This window comes from Canis aureus, chromosome 6, assembly GCF_053574225.1.
Source record: "Canis aureus isolate CA01 chromosome 6, VMU_Caureus_v.1.0, whole genome shotgun sequence".
Classification (NCBI taxonomy): Eukaryota; Metazoa; Chordata; class Mammalia; order Carnivora; family Canidae; genus Canis; species Canis aureus.
In genome coordinates this window covers 79,975,697-80,002,457 of record NC_135616.1, presented here as the reverse complement: position 1 = coordinate 80,002,457, position 26,761 = coordinate 79,975,697, and the positions used below count along the sequence as shown (strand labels likewise).

Here is a 26,761-nt window from a genome sequence, read left to right as displayed (position 1 = left end):
CCGATCCCTAGCTCACGGGGGCGTGGGAGGTGCGTGGTAGGGAGTCCAACCTTCGTCTAAGCCAACACCTTAGGTTCCTGTCCCAGGAGGCCAAGGCTCAGGGAAGGGAAAAGGGAGACGCTCAGCAACCCTTGAACCAGAGCCGCTCACCTTGAAGGGGCCACGACTCGGTTGAGAGTCACGGATGAGGCTCCCCCTTAGCAAGACCCGAGCATCAGCACTGGCCCTGGAGGGCCTGTTCCATTCTATGAAAAGAAATTTCGCAGCTAGGGAGAGCGGGCCGGCGAGGCTGCGAGGGAGCCAACACTTGGGGCTCTAGCCGGAAAAGGTGTCGCGGGGTGTCTGCACTAGAAGCAGCAACCCGGCCTCGAAGCCAAGTGATCAGACTCCAGACCCGGTTCTTGGAGGTTTCCCTTCACACATCTCCCCGGGCAAGGCAGCCACGTGTCTGTAGTCTGGGCGGCTAAGGACCCCTCACACCGCAGTTCCTCCACCCTGGGGGCTCTATGTCTCTTGTCTCTTCCAGGTTCAATAGGGCTTTGTGTGACGAGAGAAACGTTCAACAGCCACAGAGTCCAAAATAGTAGCCACTAGACACACGTGGCTATCGAACGCTTGAAATGTCGCAGCCGGGCAGCCCCTGTGGCTCAGCGGTTTAGCGCCGCCTGCAGCCTGGGGCATGATCCTGGAGACCCGGGATCGAGTCCCGCGTCGGGCTCCCGCATGGAGCCTGCTTCTCCCTCTGCCTGTGTCTCTGCCCCTCTCTCTCTGTCTCTATGAATAAATAAAATATTAAAAAAAGAAGAAGAAAGAAAGAAAGAAAAGAAAGAAAGAAAGAAAAGAAAGAAAAGAAAGAAAGAAAGAAAGAAAGAAAGAAGAAAGAAAGAAAGAAACGGTGCCGTGGCTGAGGAACTGCATTTTAAAATTTATTTAATTTTAATTGACACACATGCTTAGTGGCTGCTGTCCTGGACAACGTGGCTCTAAGAAATTAGTTAGGCTCAATGCAAGACATTAGGGTCACAGACATGAATGAGATTTGGTTCATGGACGTGAGAATGAATAGATTAATAAATAGAATACCAAGTGTGTGTGCGAGACAGAGACAGAGACAGAGACAGAGAATCCATGTGTGGCCTGTACCAAGAGTTGGGGGAACAAGCAGAAGGGTGAGGATCATTCATCCAGGGAAGGGAAGGCAGGACAGGTTTCCCAGAAGAGCCACGTTTCTCCTTGACAAAGAACTGAATTCTCACCAAGCGGACAAGAAACAAGCATCTCTGGCAGAGAGAAGAGTGCGTGCCAAGGCGCTGACCAGAGCACAACACGTGAACTGGCTGTGTGCGCCAGGAGCAAGGGCTTGGGTAAGATGGGAAAGTGGTTGGGAAGAAAATGTGCTGGTCCTTGGGGGCTTTATGAATCTGAACCTGAACGTGTGGGCACTGAGAAGGTTTGGCATTTCTCAACTCAGGTTGAGAAACAGACGTCTGGTTGGGGAGGGGAAGCCGGCCAAGGGCTTATGCCTACGGAGGCACAGAGCCCTTGATCTCAGACAGGTCTCTTCCTTCTCTGGGTTCGATTTCTTTACCTGCCAAGGGGGGCGGGGTGGGGGGGGGTTAGCTTTCAGTGTCTTTCTCACTCTCTGTCTATACCTTCTAGGTGTTTATACCTTCTTTGGACAAGTCTTCTGCACTGGGTCTCTGTGTACCCAAGACAAGGGCTTACTAAGCAGGCCAACGTCTAAGCATGTGGTGTCATGCAGAGGCTTAGGGCAGCCAATACCCACCCCCATAACCCCCAAGCATTTTAAGATGACTAAAATTCTACCTACTGGACAATATTCCCTTTTAGAGTGTAGAAGTTGTCTATTAATTTTTTTTTAAATCTGGCAAGCATTATTAGGTAGATTTTTAATGGAGAACAGCTTTTTGAGAGAAAACTTCTGGAAACAGGACTCAGACTTGAAATGCAAGAAGTTTGGGGCCAGAGAGAGCCGGGAGGGGTGACTGGTCTAGGTGGGAGAAGGTTAAGGCCAACACTGGGCCTTTGAGCAACTTTACCAAACTCCCACTCTGATTGCTTTTCTTTTTATTAGACTGGAAGACCCCTGAGGGCATGGGTTTTGCCGTCTCTTTCCCTGAAACTGGCCCACAGTGGGCATTCAACCTGTGTTTTTGTTTTGTTTTGTTTTTCCTAACTGATGGAATCATGAATGCTTCCAGCACTGCTCAGGGAATCACCTGCTGAGAAGAGACCACCAGTCACAGAAGTGAGAGCTGAAAGGGACCCTCCTCAGCCAAGAGAAAATTGGTGACCATCCAAGCTCAGAGAGTGCATAGGCAGTAGAACCAAAGAAGGTTCTTGGCTTTGAGTCCAGAATTTACTTCTCTCCTACCCTAGTTCACTTGGGAGATGTTCATCAACCTCTGCCCCCATAGACAGTGCTACGAGACCCCAGAGACCCCACACAGGAGGATGGCTACCCCCCTCACTATGTGGCTGGCTGAGGTCTTATGAAGAGCTTGGTCTCCAAGAGCCATTCCCAACACAGTCCAACATATGGGTCCCAGCCTTGTCTCTACACAACTAGAACCCATCACCAGGCCCTCACAGAGTGTGCACAGCTTCTGACAGTCTAGAAACTAATACTCTTGGGAGCTGGAACCCGAACACTCCACAGGGGATGGATGGGTCCCATGGTGACAGAGAGCACGGGCAGCAGAGAACCCTGACTGAGCTACCAGAAGCTTAGAGAACTCCAGCTTTCCTGCAGGGGGCTGGTTAGGGGGAACTGATGGAGCCTTCAATTAATCTTTGTGTTCGCGCCCATGATTGAAGGGCAAATGGCAGCTTAGAGCTACAGCAACACTTTTCCTTCCTTCTCCCTACACAGGGGAAGGTCTGAATTTGTTGGAGGAATGTCATTTCATCAGTTCTGATTTATGCCACCTAGTAAGATCCTTCCCCTCTCACTGTCAGCCTTTCAACAGATCAAAGGTGGGATATTAAAACGAAGGCAATTTCAACTGGTTCTCCAGGCTATGCTAATGCCCAAATCACCCTTCTCTCCATCTGTCAGGAGAAGTGATGGATGTACAAGAACAACCCCAGGAGGCAGGGAAAGCGCTTCCTTTGTATACATCAAAGGACGATACCTGAGCATTCCTCCAAGTCAGTCCTTGTGTTTTAATCGGCAGCAATATATAAAAATAATTACCCACCCTTCCAGGAGGGCGGCAGGGAGCAGACTCTGTACACAGCCTTTATGAGCTTCCCCTGAAGCCATAGACCTACAGATCTGGGCAGAAGGCCAGCTTTGTGGGTGATGATCCCGGAATCCTCGGGTGGGGACTACAAAAACCCATCTCATCCATCCCCCAGCCTCTAGCCATTGGATTCTAGACATCAGGCTGGCTTCTGGGGACCTTCCGGGGCTGTCTGGGATATGCTCGAGAGCTGGGTCCTGTGGTTGCCTGGGCCTGGATGCTTGCCCTTGGCAAAGGCGGCTGTAGTTGGTAGAGGTAGAGGCAGATGGGGATTTTCCCAACTTGCCTCTCCAGAGAGGGGGTAGTGATGTCACAGGTTTATGGAATATAAGCAAAATCGCGGCCCTTAAAAATACTTAAAGGCCATCCCAGCAGACTCTGCAGTAATAGGTACCATGGAAAACCAAGCCACGTATTAATACTAAACGTACCATGGGAAGAGGAGGAGAAGAAAGAAAGGAAAAAGTTTCGATTGGATCTGGCTTCCCCAACACAGGGTTCCAGTCCCTCCCACAGTCTGTTTTCTCCTTCCTCATTTCTAGGGGCTCCCTGGCTCCCTGTGGACCAGTATGAGAACTACGGGTAGATGTGTGGCATCAATCCCTTCCTCCCCAACCTCTGTACCTCCCATCAGTCTATCCACCTATTGATCCATCTATCCATCCACTCACCCACTCATCCACTCATCCATCCATCCATCCGTCAGTCCATCCATCCACACAGACTAAGAGAACCAACCCACCCTCCCCTGACCATGTTGTGATCTTGCCTTTCTCTTGATCAGAGTCATTCGTGGCTTCCAGTAAATTCCAAACCTTTTAAGCTTGGGTTCTAAGATTCCTTTCCTGGAATGATTCTCTCACCAGCCTCATTTCTCTGAAGGTCTCCCCCTCTCCATTTCATCTGGAAAATATGCCTCTCCACCTCCTTCCTTGTTCCAGAGTTCATGGTTTATTGATCTCTGTTCCTTTGAAAGGTTGGTGCCACTATTTGAAATATGCTTCTCCCTCCTCTCTTCAAAGCTCTACTTAAAACTCCTCTCCTTCAGGAACTTCTTGACCCAGCCCTACATGGTTCTGGTCCTTCCTACACTCATCGTCTCAGTCCTTTCTGATTGATCTGTAAGTACTCACTGTCCCCCAACTCCATGCTAAAATCACTGGCACAGGGGGCCTAGCCATAAGCCCTCTCCTCTGGCCTAGGAGGGAAATGAAAGAAACAAGTAAAACATACTCAAGTTGTTTACCGTTCAAATGGGGGAAAACTTAACCACCTTCTCATTAAAACATCTGTAAAGACCCAGATTTAAGATGAAAACTTAGACCTTGACCAAAAGCAACACTTAACCAGGGTCTCAGGCCTGTGCTAGTTCTGAGGTCGATGGAACCGAGTCTTCACTCCGCATCTATCTATTCTGAACCAGAATCCAGGAACCTGGACAGTTGTGTTCCTATACTGTGCGAATGATGCTTGCTGAGGTACCAGGTGTGCCTTCCACCACCACCACCCTATTCCCCTATTCCGGAAGGACCGGAAGCGGCACCTTCATCCTGGGAGGTGAGTTTCTCCCAGGCAAGGACCGTCCTGTGGCCGAGAGAGGGCAGCCTTAGTGGTCATGCCTCTTGAGATAGCACTCCACGGTAGCATCACCGGAGGAGCTACTTAAAACCATGGTGCCTGGGCCTACCCCTAGAATTTCTGAGTCAATTTGTTCAGGGTGGGGCCTAAACATATGATCACATATGATCACTTAAAATTTCCTCCAGTGATTCTAATGTTCAGCCGAGGTAGCCAACCACTGGTGTAGGCTTTCATAGAGTCCTCGGTTGAAGGAATCAGGGAACTATTCCCTGGGTGAGGAGTAAGATTCCACTGCAGGACACCAGAGCTACACCAGATGAGTCTTCACTTAGATGTTGAAACTGGCCTGAGAATTGTACACACCAACCAGCTTTCCACCTGTGTATCTGAGAAGCTGACTGAACGAGCACCAGGAGGCTAGAGAGCAAAACAATGCAACTCACATTACCTCCCTGGTGACAATTACTGCACCTAGAGAAAATCCACTCTATTCAAAGATAAGGAGAAAAAGTACAAACTCCAAGATAGAGTTGTTAATCCATGTTCATAGCATTGTTCACAAGAACCAAAAGGTGGAAGCAATCCAAGCGTCTATTGACGAATGAATGGATAAATAAATATGGTATGTGTGTATGCACATACCACGGAACATCACTCAGCTATAAAATGGAAGGAAATTCTGACCCATTCTATCGCATAAATGAACCTTGGAGACCTGATGCTGCATGAAATACAGCGGTCACGCTCATGTGAGAGCTACCTCGAGTAATAAATTCATAGACGGGAAGCAGAGTGGTGGTTGCCAGGGACCGGGGATAAGGAGAAAACGTGGAGTTAGTGTTTAATGAGCACAGAGTTTCAGTTTTGCAAGATGAGAAGAGTTCTATGGATGGATGCTGGTGATGGTTACACAACACTATGGATGTACTTCATGCCGCTAAACTACATACTTAAATATGGTTAAGATGGTAAATTTTATGTTATATGTATTTTGCCACATTTCTTTAAATACAGTTTTTCAAAAGATAAAGAAAAACTTCCAAGCACTTTTTAAAAAAAAATCTGAAGAACAAAAAAGGAGTCATAGCCTCTCAAAACCCAGAGAAAGATCAAATCTCTAAAAATAATTTATTACTAGAATGAGGAAAAAAAATAGAAGCTTATCTGGCATCCTTAATAAGGAAATTGTTAAGAAATTATGACCTTTACGAAATAGAAGCAAACATCCAAAGAAGAAAAAAAGCTGAGACAGAAGAACAACAGCATTAAAATGGGAAAAAATACAGGTATATCTGGAAGACAAGTTGAAATGCAAAGGGAACTAGGTGGGATGTGGGAATGCTGCAAGGAATGTAAAGTTGAAAGAGCAAAATGGAGATTTGCATTGTAGGTAATAATAGTACAACTGGCACGCAGAAAACTGAATCAGCAATGCGGAGAATAAACATGAGACCTGATCTTTGAAGTCAGAATAAAAGATGAAAGTTATGAAAATTAGGAGAGATAAATAGGAGAGAGAATTGAATTTGAGCTTAAAACCTATAGGTATTCCAGAGGATTAAAGCCAGAGTGAATGGAGCAGAAACACAAGGTAGCTCTGCCTGGGAGGGGAAGACACAAAACAAAGTATTTTGAGGCCAAAAAAATATACCGTTTATATTGTTTAAAAGGTAAACTGAATGAAAAGAAATTCGTAGCTAGTCACATTCTGGCAAAATTTTTAATTGTAAAGAAGAACAATTTAGGAACGTTATCAAAGGATTCACTTCTCAAAGAAGGTCTGGGACCAGACAATTTATCAGTGAGTTCTTCCAACCTCCAAGTAAAAAACAACTTCCATGCTTCCTTTATAAACTGTTGCAGGAATAGAAAAAACTAGAACAACACCCAATTCACTCTTTGAACTCAGTTTAGCCTAATATCAAAAGCTATCAATGAAAGCACTGAAAATGAGCTATAGATCATTCTCATTCATGAATATTTTATTAGTATACAAATATTCTAATATAACACTGGCAACAGAATAATACAGTGAGAATAATCTACCATCTACCGCCACGAAGACATGGTAACTCCAAGAATACTATAATAATTAAAATAACGAATTCGGGGATCCCTGGGTGGCGCAGCGGTTTAGCGCCTGCCTTTGGCCCAGGGCAGGATCCTGGAGACCCGGGATCGAATCCCATGTCGGGCTCCCAGTGCATGGAGCCTGCTTCTCCCTCTGCCTGTGTCTCTGCCTCTCTCTCTCTCTCTCTGTGTGACTATCATAAATAAATAAAAATTAAAATAAAATAAAATAAAATAAAATAAAATAACAAATTCTACTACAGTGTAACGGGTTCAGTATATATAATCTCAATATATACTGAAAAATCACTCTAGTAACATCACCGAATCCTAATTTTAAAAAGACTTAAAATACTGAAATAGAGGAATGCTTTCTCAAAATGATAAGTACTATTTATGTTAAGAAATGGGATGCCTGGTGGCTCAGTGGTTGAGCATCTGCCTTCAGCTCAGGGTGTGACCCCAGGGTCCCGGGATCGAGTCCTGCATCGAGTTCCCTGCAAGGAGCCTGCTTCTCCCTCTGCCTGTGTCTCTGCCTCTCTCTGTGTGTCTCTCATGGATAAATAAAATCTTTAAAAATACATGTATCAAGTATCATACTTTATGGGAAAATCTTAGAGATTTTACTACTAAAATCAGAACAAGGTAAATATGTTCATTGTCATAACTGTTAATAATCATAATCATTTTTCTGAAAATTCTGATTTACTCATAAGGCAGAAAACAGAAGAGTTATACTTCTTATTTTTTATACTTCTTATTTATAACATTAGATAGCTCCAAATCCAGACAACCAATGGTAAAAACCCTTAAGATTAATAAAAGAATTCAATAAAGTGACTAGATACCATTGGATGTGCAATATTTTCCTAAATTCCAACAACAAACAGGAGATAATGCTGAAAGTGTCTTCTTTATATCACTAATAACCTCCAAAATAAAGCTCGTGAACAGGGACACCTGGGTGGTTCAGTCAGCTCAGGTCAAGATCTTGGGGTCCCGTGATCTGGTCCCACAACTGAGCCCCACATCAGGTTTCTTGCTTGATGGGGAGTCTGCTTCCCCCTCTCCCGCTGCCTGTCCTCCAACCTGTGCATCTGCGTGCTGTCTCTCTCAAATAAATAACTAAAATATATTTTTTAAAAAAAGCTCATGAACAAACAAAACACAATAAATATTGTGAAACAGTTCTAGCAAGAAATACACAGGTCCTTAATGAAAAAAACAAAAACCACAAAAAGATTACCAAGATGTATAAAAGATGTTTTGAATGAAGAGAAATAAGTCCTGTATGAGAATAAATTTTATAAATGTGTGAATTGTCTACAATTCACCTTATAGATTTAATGTCTTTCCAGGTAAGATCCCAAAGGGATTTTTTGGCAGTGTTTGGCGGTAACTTCACAAAATAAAACTAAAGATCGTGTCATAAAATAAATAGATGAGAAAATATAACTGAAAAATAGACTGGAACTTCCCCTATCCAACATTAAAATACCTAATAAGAAGCTGTTAGAACTAATAAATGAGCATATAGCAAGATTGTGGGTTATAAGATCGATATGTGAAAATCAATTGTATTTCTACACACTTACAATGAACAATCCAAAAATGGAATTGAGAAAATTCCATCTACAATAGTATCAACCAGAATAAAATACTTAGGAATAAATTTAACAAAAAGTACAAAATCTATACTTTAGAAACTATAAAACATTGTTAAAAGAAATTAAAGAATATGTAAATAAGTGGAAAGCTACCTCATATTCATGGGTTGGAAGACCTGATATCGTATAGATGGCAACACTCTCCAGATTAACCTACAGATTTTTTTTTTAATTTTTATTTATTTAGTCACGAGACACATAGAGAGGCAGAGATACAGGCTGAGGGAGAAGCAGGCTCCATGCAGGGAGCCGACGCGGGACTCGATCCCAGGTCTCCAGGATCACACCCTGGACTGAAGGCGGCGCTAAACCGCTGGGCCACTGGGGCTGCCCTAACCTACAGATTCAACACAATCCCTGTTAAACTCCTGATGTCCTTTTTTTTTGCAGAAATGGACAAGCGCCTGGGTGGCTGCGGAGGTTAAGGCACGGATTCCTAGTTTCAGCTCAGGTCATGATCTCAGGGTCATGAAGCTGAGCCCCCCCCATCAGGCTCTGCATTGAGCGAGGGAGTCTGCTTGGGACTCTCCCCCCCCCCCCCGCCCCTGTACCCCTGAAAGAAAAGAAAAGAAAAGAAAAGAAAGAAAAGAAAAGAGAGAAAAGAAATGGACAAGCTGATTCTAAAATCCACATGGAGATGCAGGGGAGCCAGAATATCCAAAATGATCTCAAAACAGAACAAAGCTGGAGAACTCCCACTTCCCAATTTCAAATTTCACCACAGAGCTAAAGTAATCAAGACGGCACAGTCCTGGCATTAGGGTAGACATACTGATCAACCGAATGAACTTGAGAGTCTAAAAATAAATTCATACTTTAATGGACAGTTGATAAGTGCTAAGACAGTTTCTCAGGAGAAAGAACAGTCTTTTCAAAGAACAGTCTTCAGGGTGATGAAAATGTGTTGGAACAACCGGCTTTCTCCATGCAAAAGAACAAAGTTGGACCTCTGCCGCACACCATCTACAGAAATCACCTCAAAACAGATCAAAGACCTAAAACTATAAAACTCTTAGAAGAAAACATAGACATAAATCTTCCTGACTTGGGATTAGGCGAGAGTTTCTTAAATATGACACCAAAAGAACATGAAACAAAAGAAAAAACAGGCAACTTTGACTTCATCAAAACGAAATGCTTTTGTTCTTCAAAGGGCACCATCAAGAAAATGGAGGGAGGCCTGGGTGGCATAGTCAATGGAGCATCCAACTCTTGATTTCCACTTAGATCATGATCTCAGGGTCGTGAGATTGGGCCCCGCGTCAGGCTCCTTGCTCGGCAGGACGTCTGCTTGAGGTTCTCTCTCTCTCCCTCTCTCTCTGCCCCTCCCCTCTCTGGACACTCAGCCTCCCTCTCTCTCTAAAATAAATAAATAAAGCTTTAAAAGAAAAAGAAAACAGAAAGACAAGCCATGGAACAGGAGAAAATAATCTGAAAAATCACAGATCCGATAAGGGACTTGTATCTACAATATATAAAGAACTCCTGCAACTCAACAATGAAAAAAGAAGACAATCGAGTCAAAAACGGGCCAAGGATCTGAGCAGCCATTTCTCCAAACAAAACAAACAAATCGCCGATAGGCACGTGAAAAAAACGCTCGATCTCGTGCGTCGCTACGGAAATGTAAACCAAAACCACAACGCGATCCCGCTTCGCCCACGAGGAGGACTGTGCTTGAAGAGACAGCAACAGGTGTTGACGAGGAGGGAGAGAAATCAGACCCTCAGCCCGCGCCGGTGGGGACGGGAGAGGCTGTAGCCACTTCAAAAGGTTGTGCGTAGGGCGACCACGTAGGGCGACCACGCGGCCCAGCAACGGCGCTCCCGGTCGATGCTCAACTGACAACGTGCGTGTGCACGGCGTTTGTGGCCCTATTATTCATGAAAACCAGAAAGTAGGCACAACCCCAGGCCCACCAGCCCGGAGGGCAGGCAAACAAGACGTGGCACGGCCATATGATGGAGTATTTTTCAGCCACGCAGAGAAATGAAGAGTTGATCACCTGCCTGGCTACGTGGAGGGGTGAGGCCCGAGGACATGGTGCTAAGTCTAAGGGGCCAGATGCGAAAACTACCTACTTTAGGATTCCCTTTTCACGAAGCATCCAGAACAACAAATCCAGAGAGAAAGTGGGTTAGCGCTCGCCAGGGGCTGGGGAATGGGGGCGGGAATAACAGCCAACGGGTCGAGAAAATGCCCTGGAATCGGCTTGGCGGGTGCGCAAGTCCGCCCATGTGCCAGAACCTTCCCAACTGTCCACCTCATAAGCGAGGGACTTCCCGCCATGTGAATGGCACCTCGGTTTTCAAGACTCTCCCAACCTAAAATAATCGCGCTGGCGCTACACCGGTACGCTCTTGGAGCAACGACAAAACCGATCCCAAGCGGTTTGTAAAGATGCGCCGTGGCATAAGAGAAGCACGCGCAGGTGCGTTCGTGGAGCAATACCCGCACGGCCGCGCTAACAAGCTTGTGTCTGGGAGGTAGACTTGTGGGGGATTTTTTATTTTCCTCTTTTTATTTTTTTGTATTTTCTAAATTCTGTACAGTGAGTCAGAACAAAAATAAACATTTTATTTATTTATTTTTTTAATAAAGTGCGTCAGTGTGTAATTAAGTCCCAGGCTGCGGAGAGCCGAGATGAGGGAGGCGGCAAGGGAGCTCCCCGCAGGGCTCGCGCGGGCGAGCGAGCAGAGCAAGGGGAGCCGGCTTCGTGTCACCTGCGCGTCCCCCGCCTCCTGACCTGCCCAAGCCATCACCAGGCCCTGCCGCCTGCCCCCTCCCCCTGGGCCCCGGCCCCATCCTGCAGCAGCCCCACCAATCCCTCCTGTGCCTCCCATTTGCTCGGACTCCTCCCCTCCTCGCAGACGCCTGTGGGTCCCCAGCTGCCCGCCGGGGTGGGGGGGGTGGCTCTGAAGCCCGAGAGCTCGGGAAGCAGCTGCAGGCCCATGCACCTGTATCAGGGCCCCACGTCCTGCAGCGGCGTTTCCTTCCTGCGTGTGCTCTGGTTTCCAGGTCGGAGTGACCGCCCCCCGCCCCCGAGGTCCGAGAGGAACCAAGGACTGTGTCCCGGGCATGCCCACCTCTGCGACAAGCCTGGCCCAGAAGAGCTCTCGGGAGACTCTTATTGTACGAGACCCCAGCTTGGTTGGACCGCGTGGACGCGACCATGACCTCGGACGATGGATCTGGGTTTGAAATTCCTGAGATGAGTGTGGAAAAGTTCAGGTGTGTCCACAGGAAATGGTAGATGACACCGCAGATAAGGAAACGTATCGGACCCCCTCACCCCCGTTTCTTTTTTTTTTTTTTCTCACAGAGAGAAGACTCAGACCACACTGCCGGCATCTGCCAGTGAGAACGCGTTTTGGCGTCACTGCTGGCTTGGCGGCGTCACTCCGTTGGACGCGCATTTAAATCATCCAAGTATTTTGCCCTTTGAAAATAAATACATAAAACCAAAAAAGAAAAAAAAAGAAAGAAAGAAAGAAGCTGGGTTGTCAGACCTCTCAGCACTGCAAACAGCAGGCGTCGGGCGCTGGCCACAGATCCGAAATCCGCCCCCGACGCCGCACCCACCCCAGTGCAGCAGCCCCCGCCGACCGGGGACTGTTCGCGGGACGCCCTGCGCGTCCTGAGTGTCACCGCAAGGGCCCGGCTGGCACGGACCCGCGCAAGGAATGGGACGTGGGGGTGAGACCCCCCCCACTCACTGACGGCAGGCCGCGGTTGGGGGGCCCTGCCCCTTCTGCGGCCCTATTCTGCAGGACCCTCACAAGGGCAACACGATGACGCTGCGGAAGACAAATGTAGAGTTTCGTCTAGAGCAGGACCACCTTCCACGTGCATGCAGGACGCACCTGCTGTGGACGGCACGTGAGAGATACGGCGTCGCCTCCTTCATGACAATCGCTTTCTCATCCCTGGTTTCCAGGTCAGGAAACGGAGGCTCAGAACCATCGGCCCACGATCCTGAATCTAGAGAACAGCAGAGCTAGACAATCTAGAAAATGCAGCCCAAGAAAAGCAGCGGCTTCCTTGAGAGAAGGCCCCGAGTCACAAGCCACCGCTTGAGCCGGAGCGAGGCAGCTCCCCGGGGCCGCTGCAGCGCGGAGCCCCAGACGGAGCCAAGACTCAGGGGACGCGAGGCCTGTGCGGGGTCTTCCCAGGCTGGACCCGAACGGTTTGGGTTAAGGGGTCGGGGACAGAGCCCACGCGTGTGTCTGGTACGGCACTAGGCCCCAACACGTGCGCCCAGACTCAGTCTCCTCCGCCCTCCGCCTCTCCGACCCAAGCGGCGTGGGCCCGTGCAGATGCGGGGCACCTGTCAGCTCACAGCAAGGAGCCGGACGAGCCCCGAAGAGCAGCCATCTGCCCGGGCGAGGCAGGGAGCCCCTCCTCAGAACCGTCCAGACCCCCAGAAGGCGCCCACCGAGTGTCCCAGCGCCCCGTCCCCTCCAGGTCTGAAGCCAGGTCTCTAGACACTCTAGACAGCACCTAGGGGGTTGGTGTCGCCTCTGCCCTCACCCCGTCCCTCTGCATCAGCCTGAATTCTGGTCAGCTTTTCTCCAAAGACGAGACAGTTCTGCTCGAGGGCCCCCGGGGGGCTCAGCAGTTGAGCACCTGCCTTCAGCCCAGGGCGTGACCCCGGGGTACCGGGATCGAGTCCAGCATCGGGCTCCCTGCATGGAGCCTGCTTCTCCATCTGCCTGGGTCTCTGCCTCTCTCTGTGTCTCTCATGAATAAATAGGTAAAAAATCTTAAAAAAAAAGAAAAAAGTTCTGCTGGAATCTTTCCCCCTCTGCTCTGGCCCGGGGCCTCCCCTCCTGCCCTCCTGGTTGTGAAGACTGAGGAGCCCTGCTTCTGGGACCGAGTGTTCCCCGTGTGTCCATCGGGCTCAGAGCCAGAGGGAATCAGGGTAGGAGGACTTCCTGGAGGAGATGATGCATGTGTTGCGCTGATACAGGAAGTCGAGAGGCAAGGCTTGGTGGAAAGAAGGGGAAAGCATCGTAGGCGAGGAAGAGCTTATGCCCAAGCTTGGGGGGGAAGGGACAGGTTTGGGGAGCTAGAGGGAAGTGGGGCGAAGCGACTTTGCTGGATGGGTGGCAAGCAGATGGAACTCAACCGAAGCTTTGCCCCGCTAGTCCTTGGGGGTCTGCGCGTGGCTGCCGGTCAGAGGAGCGAGACCACCCTCGGGGTGCCCTCTGACGACATGGAGAAGCCGGGGCCCCCCCATTCTGTTTCAGCGAACAGCAGAACTAAGAGTCCAGGGGCTGCTTAGTCCCTCCCAGCCCCCACCTCCCCTGCCCGTGGGCCCTCCCCTGCTCTCCAGATGTTTGGAGGGGTTTGTCCTACGGGGCCCTCCAGGCCGCAGGTTGCAGATGTGTGGCTGAGAGACGGTTCGTGGGGCCCGGGGAGCCGGCTGGGGCCGAGGCAGCTGCGCGGGCCCAGAAGGCCTGGTGCCCCCGGGGAGGCCGAGCAGCCCCACCACCGGCGCCGACAGGGCAGGAAGCATTGGGGAGTGGCTGGGGGATAGGGCCTCCCAACGCCCGGCTGGGATGAATCCGGGGTTTCCTCTCCACCCCCACCCCCCCACCCGGAGCCCTGGAAATTACGAGTGCCCCCCAGTAGTCAGCCTGGAGAGGTGCGTCCCCAGCCCCTGCTTCTCTATCTTAGAGCCCCGGGGCTGCCCCGCCGAGACCAGCCCTGAGTAGCAGGTACTTGCAGAGAATGTTGTTCTTGGCTCTGGAAGAAAAACGACGCGGGTTTCTAAAAAATAAATCTATTTCCCATTTCTGTTTCTTTTAGGTTGATACACACACTAGGGCGCAGGCCCTGACGGCAGGCGTCCGACGCTGGGGGCTGCAGTCCTCGCACACGGTCTCTGTGCCCCTCGCAGGCCCTTCCTCTGTCAGGGGTGACCCGCTCCTCTCCCTCTGAACCCCTGGCCCCCTCCCCACGGCCGCGCTCCCCGCTTAGTTCCTCCTCCGTCCGGCCTCCCCTAAAAGCGACCTCGGTGGGTGGGGGGCAGCAGGCTCCCCGCCTGGCTCAGGGCTGCCCAGCTCTCCCCGCGGGGGCGTCAGCATCACACGCCTGACCCTGGGCTGACCTCGCAGCCCCCTTCGGACACCTCGGCCCATACTCAGCAAGTCACTTCACCACTTCCTCCCGCGGCGACTCCTGCACTCAGCAGCCACGGGGCCACGGTGCGCGCTGTGCCGGGTGTGGGGAACCCCGAGGCAGGGCAGGGACGCCGTCTCCACCTCCGGGAACTCAGACTATAGGAGTGCCTGTCCGCACCGAGCTAGGAAGGGGGGGCGCACCGCAGGCCGCTCCGGGAGGGCATCGCAGGGCACCCGGTGCAAGCGGGGACACACAACGCCTCCTGCCAAGCCGACACTGAAGCCAAGGCCTGGGGCGTCTGGGGGTCAGGGGCTGAGCGTCTGCCTCAGGCCCAGGCCTTGACCCCGGGGTCCCGGGATCGAGTCCTGCATCCGGCTCCCCGCACGAGCCTGCTTCTTCCTCGGCCTGTGCGTCTCTGCCTCTCTTTCTGGGTCTCTCATAAATAAATAAATAAATAAATAAATAAATAAGCTAAGGCCTAATGGGGGAGCAGGACTTGGGTAGGTGAGCGGAAGGAGAAACAGGAGCGAGTGTTCCAGAACCCTCGGGCACCTGGGCCACGCCCCGAGCTGCTGGCCGTCCCCTCGGGATCCAGCAGAGGCGGAGGGTGGGCTGCGGGCAGGAGGGAAGGGGCCAGGTGGCGCGTGGAGCGAGCAAGGGCTTTGGGCTTGGTCCTTGGGCGACTGGGAGCCCCTGAAGAACTTTAAGCAGGGGAGCGACATGATGGGGTTCGTGTTTTGAGACCCAGGGACTGCAGCGCAGGGCAGGTGACGGTGGGCTCAGAGAGAAGTGGGGACCCTTCAGAGGCCATGGCGGCAGCAAGCGGCCGGTGGCGGGCAGGGGACGGTGCACGGGGGATGGGAGGACTTATGACCGCGCAACCAGATGAACAGTCCCCAGGCCGTGACGACTGCCGAGTCCCCATTGGAGGGACGCACGGAACGGCGGCGCCGGTTCTCGGGCCAGAGAACCCTGGAGAAGGACGTCCGCAGGAGGAGAGACAGAGAACATGCAGAGTTCATGTCTCCTGGGAGGCACGGGGACAGGGGACCGAGCCGGGGTGGCCAGGCCAGCCCCTGTTCCTCAGGGACGTGCCGGCTTTGCAGGGGGACGGCAGTGAGCGGCTCTCCGGGGCTGCGGCCCCCAAGGCTCTGCAACCTTTCAAGTGCCGCCACCCCAGAGCAGCTGGAGCCCACCAAGCCCCGCGGCCTCCCCTCTGGCCTGCAGAGACCCCAGGCGCCTCCAGGGCCCCCGAGTCCTCCCCACCAGCTCCTGCTGGTCTTGTTTGCTCTCGGCTGACAGGGGAAGCAGTGGCTCCGAGTCCAAAACCAGGTGTTGGGGCCTGTGGGGGAGGGAGGCCGCCTTGGAGGGGGGCCGGGACCGTGGTCCAGAGCTGAGCTCGGAGCCACGGGGCAGAGAGGTCACAGAGGCTCCTGGGTAGGTCGTCTCCTTTCAGAGCCAAGGAGCGTCTGTGGCCTGCCCTGGGCTCCGGGGCGCCCGGGAGCCCTCCCCTCCCTGCGGCTCCTCACCTGCACAACCGCCTGGGACCGGTGACCCCGCCGCGCCTTCCGCTGGCTGTTCCAAGGTCCTGCGGTCGGTCATGCCGCGGCCAGGCGGGAGCCCCGTGTGCTCGCAGCCTTTTCCGGTCGGCGTGTGTGTCTTCCACACCCCGGCGGCGCTGGCGGCCTCCCCGGCTCCGAGGGCTCATAAACGGGTGGAAAATGACTCACAGACTCTCAAAGTCCAGCCTTCCCAGCCCCAGGAGGCTTGGGTCCCCGGGCGGCGGCGGCGGGAGGCAGGAGGCGGTCGCCGCAGGCAGGGGTGCAGCCGGGGCAGGCGGGCTGCAGGCACGCAGGCGCGCCCCCTCTTCCTGCCAGGAGCGGGGCCCCTCCTTTCTCCTCGAAGGCCCCCGTGACACCGACTTTTAATGAGACCTTGTGAGCTTCCAGAAAACGGCAAGTGGATCAGAGTGAGATGGGGTCAAACCCCTTCCGCCTCGCCCCCACCACAGGTGGGGAGTGTGATTCCAGAAGTTCAGAAGCAAGTGCTCAGGCTTTCACCCTCCCTGGGGTCTTAGCTGGGAAGTGCTTCCCAAAGTCTAACCACGGTGTCTCCACAAGCATCCTCCAAGAGATCGCGTGGTATACACCTCATTGCCTTTAGGGGGGTCCACAGCCAAAGCAACCCAAACCTCGCGTTTTGACCCTACATGTGCAAGTCATGGCAGGGAACAAAAAATGTATTTTAACGCTTGAGGACTTTGCATAGACCGTCCTTCATCGTATAGGGGTACGGGCAGGGCTGAATGGACGTGGACGGCAAAGAATGACTACTGCCCGTCCTCACCGAGATTGGGAGAGGGGTAGGGTGCCCCAGAAGCTCCTGCACAAAAGAACAGTGATTCTCAAATTTTTATTGCGCACCAGTTGCCTGGGAGGTAAGAGGGTGGGTCTTGTTAAAATATAGATTCCTGACCATGGCAGCTCGAGAGTGGGCACTGCTGACACGTTCCCCAGCTCCGTGCCCAGCACTGCTGGAGTAGCGAGGCCCAGAATGTGGTTCCCACATCTGGCCCTGCCTCAGAGACCACCTGGGAGGACGGTTTCTCACATCCGCAGCCCGGGCCCCAGCCTTCAAGATTCCTGCGCAGGTGCTGTGAGAAACGGCCCAGGAATCTGCACTTTGTAAGCTTCCCTAAGATGACCATGGAAACCAGACCCCTGGGTCCCTCCCAACTGCCCTCCTGCATGGCCTAGGACGGTGGTTACGGGCACGCACAGGCTTGGAACTCAGGTGAACCATTTCTCAATTCTGTGATCAACTCCCCAAACCTTAATTTTCTCTTCTATGAAATGGAAATCACGGTCCCTCCCATCGAGGTTTGTTCCAAGGAACAAAGGTGATATCTGCTAAGCCTTTGCCTAGGGCTGCGGACCATATAATATAGGGTAAGCATTCAACAACAGTAACCACCAGTAGGATTCTTATCACAGCCCTCCTGGGCTTCACCTGGCTTTCATCATGTTAGTCAACCCACATTTTGCTCTCACACACTAGTTTTATGTCATTTCACTGGCACCAATTTTCTGTCTTGGAAGCTTAAGAGCATAGTGTATGTGAGGGTGGAGTGAAGGCGGGTGTCTGGGTGTGTGTGGATGTGCCCGCAGCAAACCACGAGCTGCTGAAAGGCAGGCCCTTGTTTTATGATTGATCTCAGGAATTTTTCTGCCAGGCATTCCAGGCACTCAGCAAAGCTTGAACAAACAAATCAATGGATGGAGGAATGGATGGATGGATGGATGGATGGATGGATGGATGGATGGATGGATGGAAAGATGGATGGATGGATGGATGGATGGATGGATGGATGGATGGAAGGAAGAATAGACAAATGGACAGATGGAAGGATGGATGGATGGGTGGATGGATGGATGGGTAGATGGAAGGATGGACAAATGGATGGATGGAATGAATGGAAGGAAGGATGGATGGATGGAAGGATGGATGGATGAATGGAAGGATGGACAGGTGGATGGAAGGACAAATGTATGGATGGAAGGGTGGATGGGTGGATGGAAGGATGGATGGGTGGATGGATGGAAGGATAGACAGATGGATGGAAGGACAAATGGATGAATGGAAGGATGGATGGAAGGAAGGACGGATGGATGGATGGATGGATGGATGGATGGATGGATGGATGGATGAATGGATGAATGGAAGGATGGACAGATGGATGAAAGGACAAATGGATGGATGGAAGGATGGAAGGGTGGATGGGTGGATGGGTGGATGGAAGGATGGATAGGTGGATGGATGGAAGGATGGACAGATGGATGAAAGGATGGAAGGGTGGATGGGTGGATGGAAGGATGGATGGGTGGATGGATGGAAGGATGGACAGGACAGATAGATGGAAGGATGGATGGGTGGATGGATGGATGGATGGATGGATGGATGGATAGAAGAATGGATGGGTGGATGGAAGGATGGACAGATGGATGGAAGGACAAATGGATGAATGGAAGGACGGATGGAAGGAAGGATGGATGGATGAGTGGAAGGATGACAGTGGATGGATGGATGGATGGATGGATGGATGGACAGATGGACAGAAGGATGGAAGGAAGGATGAATGGATGGAAGGACGGATGAATGGACTGATGGATGGATGGATGGATGGACAAATGGATAGAAGGATGGATGAATGGACTGATGGATGGATGGATGGATGGACAGATGGACAGAAGGATGGAAGGAAGGATGAATGGATGGAAGGACGGATGAATGGACTGATGGATGGATGGATGGATGGATGGATCGATCGATGGATGGATGGGAGGATGGACAAATGGATGGAAGGACGGATGAATGGAATGATGGATGGATGGATAGATGGATGGATGGATGGGTGGGTGGGAGGATGGACAAATGGATGGAAGGATGGATGAATGAATGGACGGATGGAAGGACAGATGGACGGATAGATGGACGGACGGATGGGTGGATAGTCGGGCACGAGTGGCTGTATTTCCTCTTTCCCCCAGACATACCCAGAACCCAGGCCAGGGCTCTGCCCTAGTGTCAGCTGCTCAGAGAGGGCAGTAACATGGAGGAAGGAGACTTGCTCCTGTCTTCTCCCCATGGGGAAGGGAGTTCCCTGGTTATTGGCTCTCCCTGGGGCCCATGGGCACCTAAACTGCATCTGAGTTATCAGCTTCCACACCCCAACCTGGGGGGGCTCCTCAGACCTCTCGGGCCTAAGCCTGGAAGAGCCCCGTGGGACTCAGGGGCAGGAGGGTGGTGAGACCCGCAGTCTAGACTGAGGTGCTCCTCACGGGGTGAGGCACCACGCTGCTCCTGGGTGGCCCCACTTGGGCCGACTCTATCCCAGACCAGTATTTACCGCTGAAAAAACCTCCACAGGATCCCAGGGCCCAGCCCACCACGGACACTCTCCTAGAGTCTCCAGGAGCCAAATTACCCACGTTCAGAGCTTCCTCACATGCGGGGGGCTGCCTGCACGCCCGCCCACCCACCCACCTCAGAGCAGCCTCTGCCCCAGACGAATGTAGTAATCAACTCCCGGAACCTTGGGGAGATCCAAATACGGTAGCATATAATCATGGAACCTAAAATAGCTGCGCCGGGGAGGCCATCTGCCACCTCGTGCGTCCCTGGGGACCCCTCGGCTGGGCCCCACAGCATGGCCCGGTCTCAGGGCCCTTTCTGGCTGGCAGGCAAGCTTGGGTGGCACTGATCATATTGTCTAGATGGCGTGACGGGCTCGGGGGCAGCTCGGGGCTCCTCCATGGCAGCCTGGCACCTTCAGGATGTGACTTGGACCGGAACTGCCCAGACTCAGGGCCTCCTCCCCATGGCCTGCCAGCCTCGGGCCTTCCTTCGTCAGGTGCCCGCACCACTGGCTCACGGGCAAGGGGAAGCCTCCTCTTTTCATTCTGACCCGACTCTCAGCTCTTCACCCCAGGCACTCTCCCGGGGGTGCAGGCTCGCTCACCCTCCCCGCCATCCATCTTACTCCTCGTGGCCAGTTGAGAGTGGTGCCCTGAAGGACAAGTCCACGTCCCAACTCCCAGAACTCGTGCAGGAGACCTCATTCAGCAGAAAGGTCTTGGCAGATGTCATTAATAGTTTGGATTACCTGCGTGGGCCCTAAATCCGGTGACAAGTGTCCTGATAGGAGAGCACACAGAGGCACAAGAGAGGAGAAGGCCGCGTGCCGAGGGAAGGCGGCGACTGGATGACACGGCCACGGCGAGCGCAGACTGGCCGCCGACAGAAGCTGCTAGAGGCCCCGCCGACACCTGGACTTCCGACCCCCCGGCTCCAGGACTCGGAGAGCATGGATCGCTGTCGTCTTCAGCCTCCCTGCGGCAGTGCCAGCAAACAGATCTCCTCTCTCCAAGATGGATCCTTAATGTCCAGTGTGCATGGAACCCCCAGGGCGGCGGGGGGTGGGGGTGGGGGGCTTCTTAAAACGTAGACTGCTGGTGTGTGTGGTCCTCGACTCTGCTGCAGTGGGTCCAGGGTAAGGCCTGAGAGTTCGCATTTCTAACAGGTTCCCAGGTACTGCTGAGGCTGCAGGTCCAGAGAGCACACTTCACACAAGTCCTAGTCGTGACTGTGCTGGCCCATTGTGCCCCCAGGGCACCTTCCTCGATCCCCCCCAGGGATATCCTCCTCCTGCCCGAGGTGCCCAGGAGAGGGGGGGGGGGACATGCCTCCTTGAGGGAATTCCCCAGGCTCGTGCGTCACTGGCTCTCTCCCTTGGAATCGCCCAGGCCTTGCACTGGGGCCTCTCGGAGATGTGCTTGGGGAGGCTGCGAGCGGTAAGGTGAGTCATGCTCGGGCCCTTCTCCCCCCACACAGGAAGACCCTGCCGACTCCCATTCCTGCTCCATGTCTAGTTCACTGGGGAATCTTGAGCAGAGCCCTTCCCCTCTGTACCGTCCTTCTTGGGTGGGCCTGTGAACTGGGCTACAAAAGCAGGGGCACCTCCTTGCAAGGGCGAACCTTTCCCAGGGCGCCCGCATGGCTCAGTCGGTCAGGAGTCTGACTCTTGACTTCTGCTCAGTCGTGATCTCAGGGTCACGGAGCCCTGGTCGGCTCCGAGCTCAGCGGGCAGTGTGCTTGAGATTCTCGCCCTCTCCCGCTGCCCCTGCTGCTGTGCTCTCTCTCTCTCTAAAATAAATAAATCTTAAAAAAAAGAAAAAATCTTGATGCTTTTCACAAGTAGATGGTTATCAGGCACAGCCAGCCGCAGGCCCTCCCTCAAGGAGCCTTTGGGGTCACGATCAAAGCCAGAGGCCTGCAGGATCGATGCTGATGCCAGTGTCAGCAGCCCTCGCTCCCCAGGCAACCAACCCTCTTGCCTTCTTATGGACCGAGGTGTGATGGATTTAGGAGCTAAGGCCTTAGGAGGTGATTGGGATTAGGTGAGGCCACGAGGGTGGAGCCCTGGTCAGAACCGGGACACAGCCTGCTTCCCGCCCCGCTCCTCCAGACGTGCGAGTGCAAACAGAGGTCGGCAGCCTGTAGCTCAGGAGGGGACCCTCACCCTCTGACCCCGCCGTGTTGGCAAGCTTGTCTCGGACTGCCCAGCCTCCAACACTGTTAGGAATAGGCTTCTGCTGGTTACGGGCCACGCGGTCCACAGGGCTTGGTCAGAGGCCCCCAAACTGGGCTCATTCAACCCTCGAGCTCCCAGAGTGAGGACGGAAACAGCCCGATCTGGGCTTCTTGGGCATCCCCCAGCAGAGCACCCTACCCGAACCCAGCCCAGGGGGCAGGGGTTCCAGAAACACCCGGGACCCCAGAGCCCCAGCAATGACCCGGCCCCAGGGCTCACCACCCGCTCACCCAGCAGCCGTGGAACACCCGAGAGGCAGCCCAGCCCCACGGTTCTGTGCGTGGACTCCGGGCCGGGCCATGGCTCTGCTCCGTACTCACTGTAGTGCCTTCCATCGAGTCACATCAACACCCCCGCCCCGCCCGGCACCTCAGTGGTCTGCCCCGGCGTAAACGGGGTAAGGACACTACTAGTCTGAGCACCCCAGGCGGGTCGGGGGAGGAGTAAGAGAGGGAAGAAGTATGAGCCCCTCCCACATGGGAGGTGCCACTTACGGGCCGGGTGTCATCAGCCGGGCTGTGGCCCTCCATCTGGGGGGATAACTGTCCTGGGGAGGGGGTCACACGTACAGAATAAGGGGCACCTGCTCAGAAGCCCTGTGCTTTCGCCATTTCCGATCCTTGCCCTCATAGAACCCCTGGCACCGGCCAGAGAGGGTTAGCCATTTTCTCCGGGGGAAGCTCGAGCCTTGCCTCCTCATCCCCCCTCACAGGCTCCCAGGAGGCTGGAAGGGTTCAAGGGGGTTGCTCTGCGTCGCACAGAGAGACCCCGGGACCCCGAGAGCAAGCACACAGCCATCACAGGCAGCTGAGGCACAGGGCCTTAACCCCATCGGGGCGCCCTCGTATCTCTGGAGCCCGACGTGCTTCGTCTTGGGACCCGTCGGCAGCCGTCTCACGTGAACCCCCATGGCACAGGTACGGAGCCCGTGGCCCAGAAACGGGAGGGGGGGGCCTGCCCGCGGTCTCTGCTAGTTAGCGATGCAGCCGGGTGTGGACCCTACAGTGCTGCGTCCCAGAGTGGGTGTGAGGAGACAGAGGCTGGGAACCTGGTCCTTGGGGGCGTCTGGGTGGCTCAGTTGCTGAGCACCTGCCTCTCCAGAGCACGTCGCGATCTCTGGGCCGTGAGCTCGAGCCCCGATGGATCCCACTCGGACCCCGCGGACCCTGCAGCCTGCTCAGGATTCTCCCTCCCGAGCTCCCTCTGCCCCTCCCACCGCCCTCTCCCCTTGCCTGCATGTGCGCACTTGCTCTTTCAAGAAAAATCAAAAAAAGGAACATGGAACTTTGGAGTCAGAGTTAAAATAGAAACCCGCTCAGTTACATCCCAGCCGGGGGACCTCGGGCAGGTTGCTTAACTTCTCCGGCCCTCGGTTGTCCTTCCATGAAACGGGACCGATGGAAGCTACTATGTAGGGATTTCAGGATTAAATGAGATGGAAGCATGGTAAGCGGGAGCCCCTTCCCGCACCTCCCTGAGCCCAGCTCCTTCCATGCAGGCGGGCACCCCTGGCCCGCTCCATCCCTGACTTCTGCAATGCTCTCCGCCACCCCCCGCCACGGCAGCAGGTCCCCGGCAGCAGGCAGGCCGGCTGGCTTGCAAGGAGGGAGAGGGTCCTGCCGGCTCCAGCTCGGGGTTTCAGCTTGTGGCCCTGCTCCCCATCACCTCCCCGGCCACACACACACACACACACACACACACACACACGCCAGCTTCGAGAGGCTACCCCTGGCGACCATGCATTGCCCCGTGGGGTGTCCAGGGTGGGGCTGTGCTCCTGTTTTCTCCCCTGTGCTTCTCTGATTCTTCTCCAGGGACCAGCTGGCCTGTGCTTCCCGCCCCCCCAACCCCGCCCCGCCCCGTCCCATCCCGAAGTCTTTCTGGGCTGTTTTTCTGCTTTTCCGTGCCTCTCCCCACGCCGTGCCTCACCCCCACCCAGTTTCTATTTTCCCCCAGGCTCCACTGGCTTCCCGTGGTTTCTCTTGGCCTTGGCTCAAGCCTGGCGTGACACATCTGGCATTGCCATCGTCTCCCTCCCACGTTGCTCGGGGAAGAAGCAAGTGTATCCAGGGAGGGGGAACGTGGAGCTGGTGCCACCCGCCCCAGGGCCAAGCCAAACAGTCTCTACAGCAGGCCCCGCTGGCCACCTAGGGCCAGTCCCCTAACCTGGCCCCACTCCCCACTGGTCCAAAGCCGCTTCCCATCCCCCCGCGTCTGGTCCTAGCTGGTAGAAGGTGAACTGCGGTCCGGAGCTTCACTGAGCTTCCAGGAACGGGCTCCAGACTTTGTGGGGGACTCTCGCTCCGGGAGGCAGGGAACAGCCTTCTCCAGGGACCTGAGCCGCACCGCCCCCAGGAGGGACAAGGGCAGGGATGTGTCTCCTATACGCTGCCCCCACCCACCCACCCACCGACATCCTACAGGAAGGGGGAAATTTCTATTTGTTGGTGTTTGTCAGGAAGGGGGGGCACCCAGTGATGGCCGCCCAGAGCCACCTCCCTTGCAGCTGGGATGGAAAGGGCGCAGCGACGACGGCAAGTGGGGGTATGGCCCTGCCTTCCTCACTCCCCAGCCCGGGCCCCGGGGTCCTCCCTGACTCAGGCCACGCACATGAAACATCTCACGGAGCACATGAGCATCCGGCAGGCACACGGAGGGGCTCCCCAAATTATCATTTGCTCCCACCTTCTCCTTTCAGCCTAGTAGCCGGGCTGGTTGTATTGTCTCTGTGATGCAGGAACCCGGATTAGTAGGACAGGGTCTCAGGACCCCAGCTTAGGATAAACACCTACCAAACAGAACGCTCGAGTTGGGTCAAGCGCCCCCCTTCTCCCCAACATGTGCACACATGCGCGCGCACACGGCTGTCTTGCAGGTCGTGACCCCCTCTCCAGGGTGTCTGAGACGCCCCGTCACCCTACCCACGGGTCCCTCAAGTTCAATAGGTCCAAGCGACCTTTCCCTGTGCCCCCCACCAAGCGCTCACCCTCTGGGCGGCCCGCCTGCCTCCCACCGTGCTCTCACTGCGTGCCCGGCTCCCGGTGTCCACACCGAGTGGAAGCCGGGGGCACGCCCGGCGGCCTGGGCCTGACTGCTCCTCCCGCAACGCCCACCTCCGCCCACCCCAAGGCTGCAGCAGCTGCAGTAGTAGCGACCAGAGCTACCGTTCTACCGCGCATCCACTCCCCCTACTCCGCCCTGCTGAGGACGCAGGCGCCACCTCCGTCTTACCAGTAAACACAGGGGAGCAGAGCCGTGTGATCCGATGCGCTCAGGGCCCCGCAGGTGGTAAGCAAAGGAGCCCCCCCCCAGGGCGTCAGATCCAGAGCGCGGACCCGGGCCATCCTGGTATTTCCAGCGCCCGTCAACCTCTTTTACCGACCGGCCGTGCCTTTCTTCAGCACCCTTGGTTCACCGGCCCCTTCAGGGCTCCACTCCTCCAGGCTGTCCTCGGTGACTGCTGCCGAAGTCATCTCTCAGTGACGCGAACCCCGTCACCCTGCCGTCCTGCTAGAAATCCTCCTGCGCTCCCCAGAGTCCTCATCCCTGCGAGGGCCGCCCTCCCGACGGTGCGGCCTCTGCTGACCCCGGATCTCTGGGCGCCTGCCCTTCCCGCCAGCCCCCGACGCACACAAAGCTCAGCCGGGCCCACTTCCTGGCGAAGCCTTTACAATTTCCTAGGTCCTCCAGCGTCGTGGCGTGGCAGTGCCGCTCCCTCTGCCCGGAACGCCCTTCCCCGACGCATTGCCCAGTGGACGCTCCCTGATGACTCTTCAGGCTGCAAACCCTCCCCAGCAAAGCCTCAAAAATACGCGTACAATGCACGGCTCAGTGCCCGGCTACGCGAACGCTATCTCGTTAGCACCGCTATGCCGGGCAGCGGAGTGGGGCCTTCTTTTTACAGATGCCTCCGTGTCCAGCGCCTGCGTGACCTTCCGACGACCCCGTGAGGCAGGCGGGGAAGGGGATCATCCCCAACGGGCAGGGGGAGGAAGGGGGGCACAGCGAGGACAGGGACAGGGTGGCCGGGATCAGAGCCTCCTCACAGGGCTCCAAGAGGCGGAACCTGCTCATCGGCCTTAGAGCTGCGGAGTGGGGGACCCGGCCTCCGACCCCGCCCTGACCCCCCATGCGACGGGGACTGACAGGGCCGCGGGGAGACGCCAGCTGTCCCGTTCCCCCGGCCGCAGGGCCTGCCCATCTCTCAGGAGGTTCAGACGGTGCCCCCAAAGCCACATGCCGTCAGAGAGACAAGGCCTCGGGGACCCCCGAGCAGCCAAAAGATGTGATTCTCAATTAGGGATCCCTGGGTGGCGCAGCGGTTTGGCGCCTGCCTTTGGCCCAGGGCACGATCCTGGAGACCCGGGATCAAATCCCACATCGGGCTCCCGGTGCATGGAGCCTGCTTCTCCCTCTGCCTGTGTCTCTCCCTCTCTCTCTCTCTCTGTGACTATCTCTATGTGACTAAATAAATAAAAATTAAAAAAAATAGAACAAACAAGACTGAACCTTCATGCGCAGTGTGGCTGGATGCGGGACAACAGGTGTCTGGGGCCAGAGGCCACGCTCGTTGGGGCGGAGGTGGGAAGCGAGAGTGAGCGGAGGCAGGGGCGGCCCAGGAGGGGGGAGACGGCCAGCGAGGGGTAGCAGAGAGCCCTGAGCAGGGGTGCTGTGGCGCACACCGCCGGCCGGGCGCGGCTGTACCTCGGCCCCAGTGTGGGTCACAGCACGGAAAGCCACGCTCCCCACCCCCCGCTCCCTGAGGATCAATCAGGACAGTTAAGAATGGGACACATCCGTGGACTGGGCGGGGGCCATGGTGAACCCCGGCCGGGGAGGCCAGAGGCCGTCGTCCAGATGCAGTGCCTGTTGGCTGTGCCTCAGTTTCCCCGTGCCTAAAC

The 26,761-nt window shown here is 54.6% G+C and overlaps 1 protein-coding gene across 2 annotated transcripts in view; it reads right to left on the bottom strand.

Annotated features, from left to right (window-relative positions):
• LGR6 (leucine rich repeat containing G protein-coupled receptor 6) overlaps nt 1-26,761 on the bottom strand; it is a 104,797-nt gene that overhangs the window by 45,507 nt on the left and 32,529 nt on the right. The gene's annotated exons all lie outside the window — the stretch shown is intronic.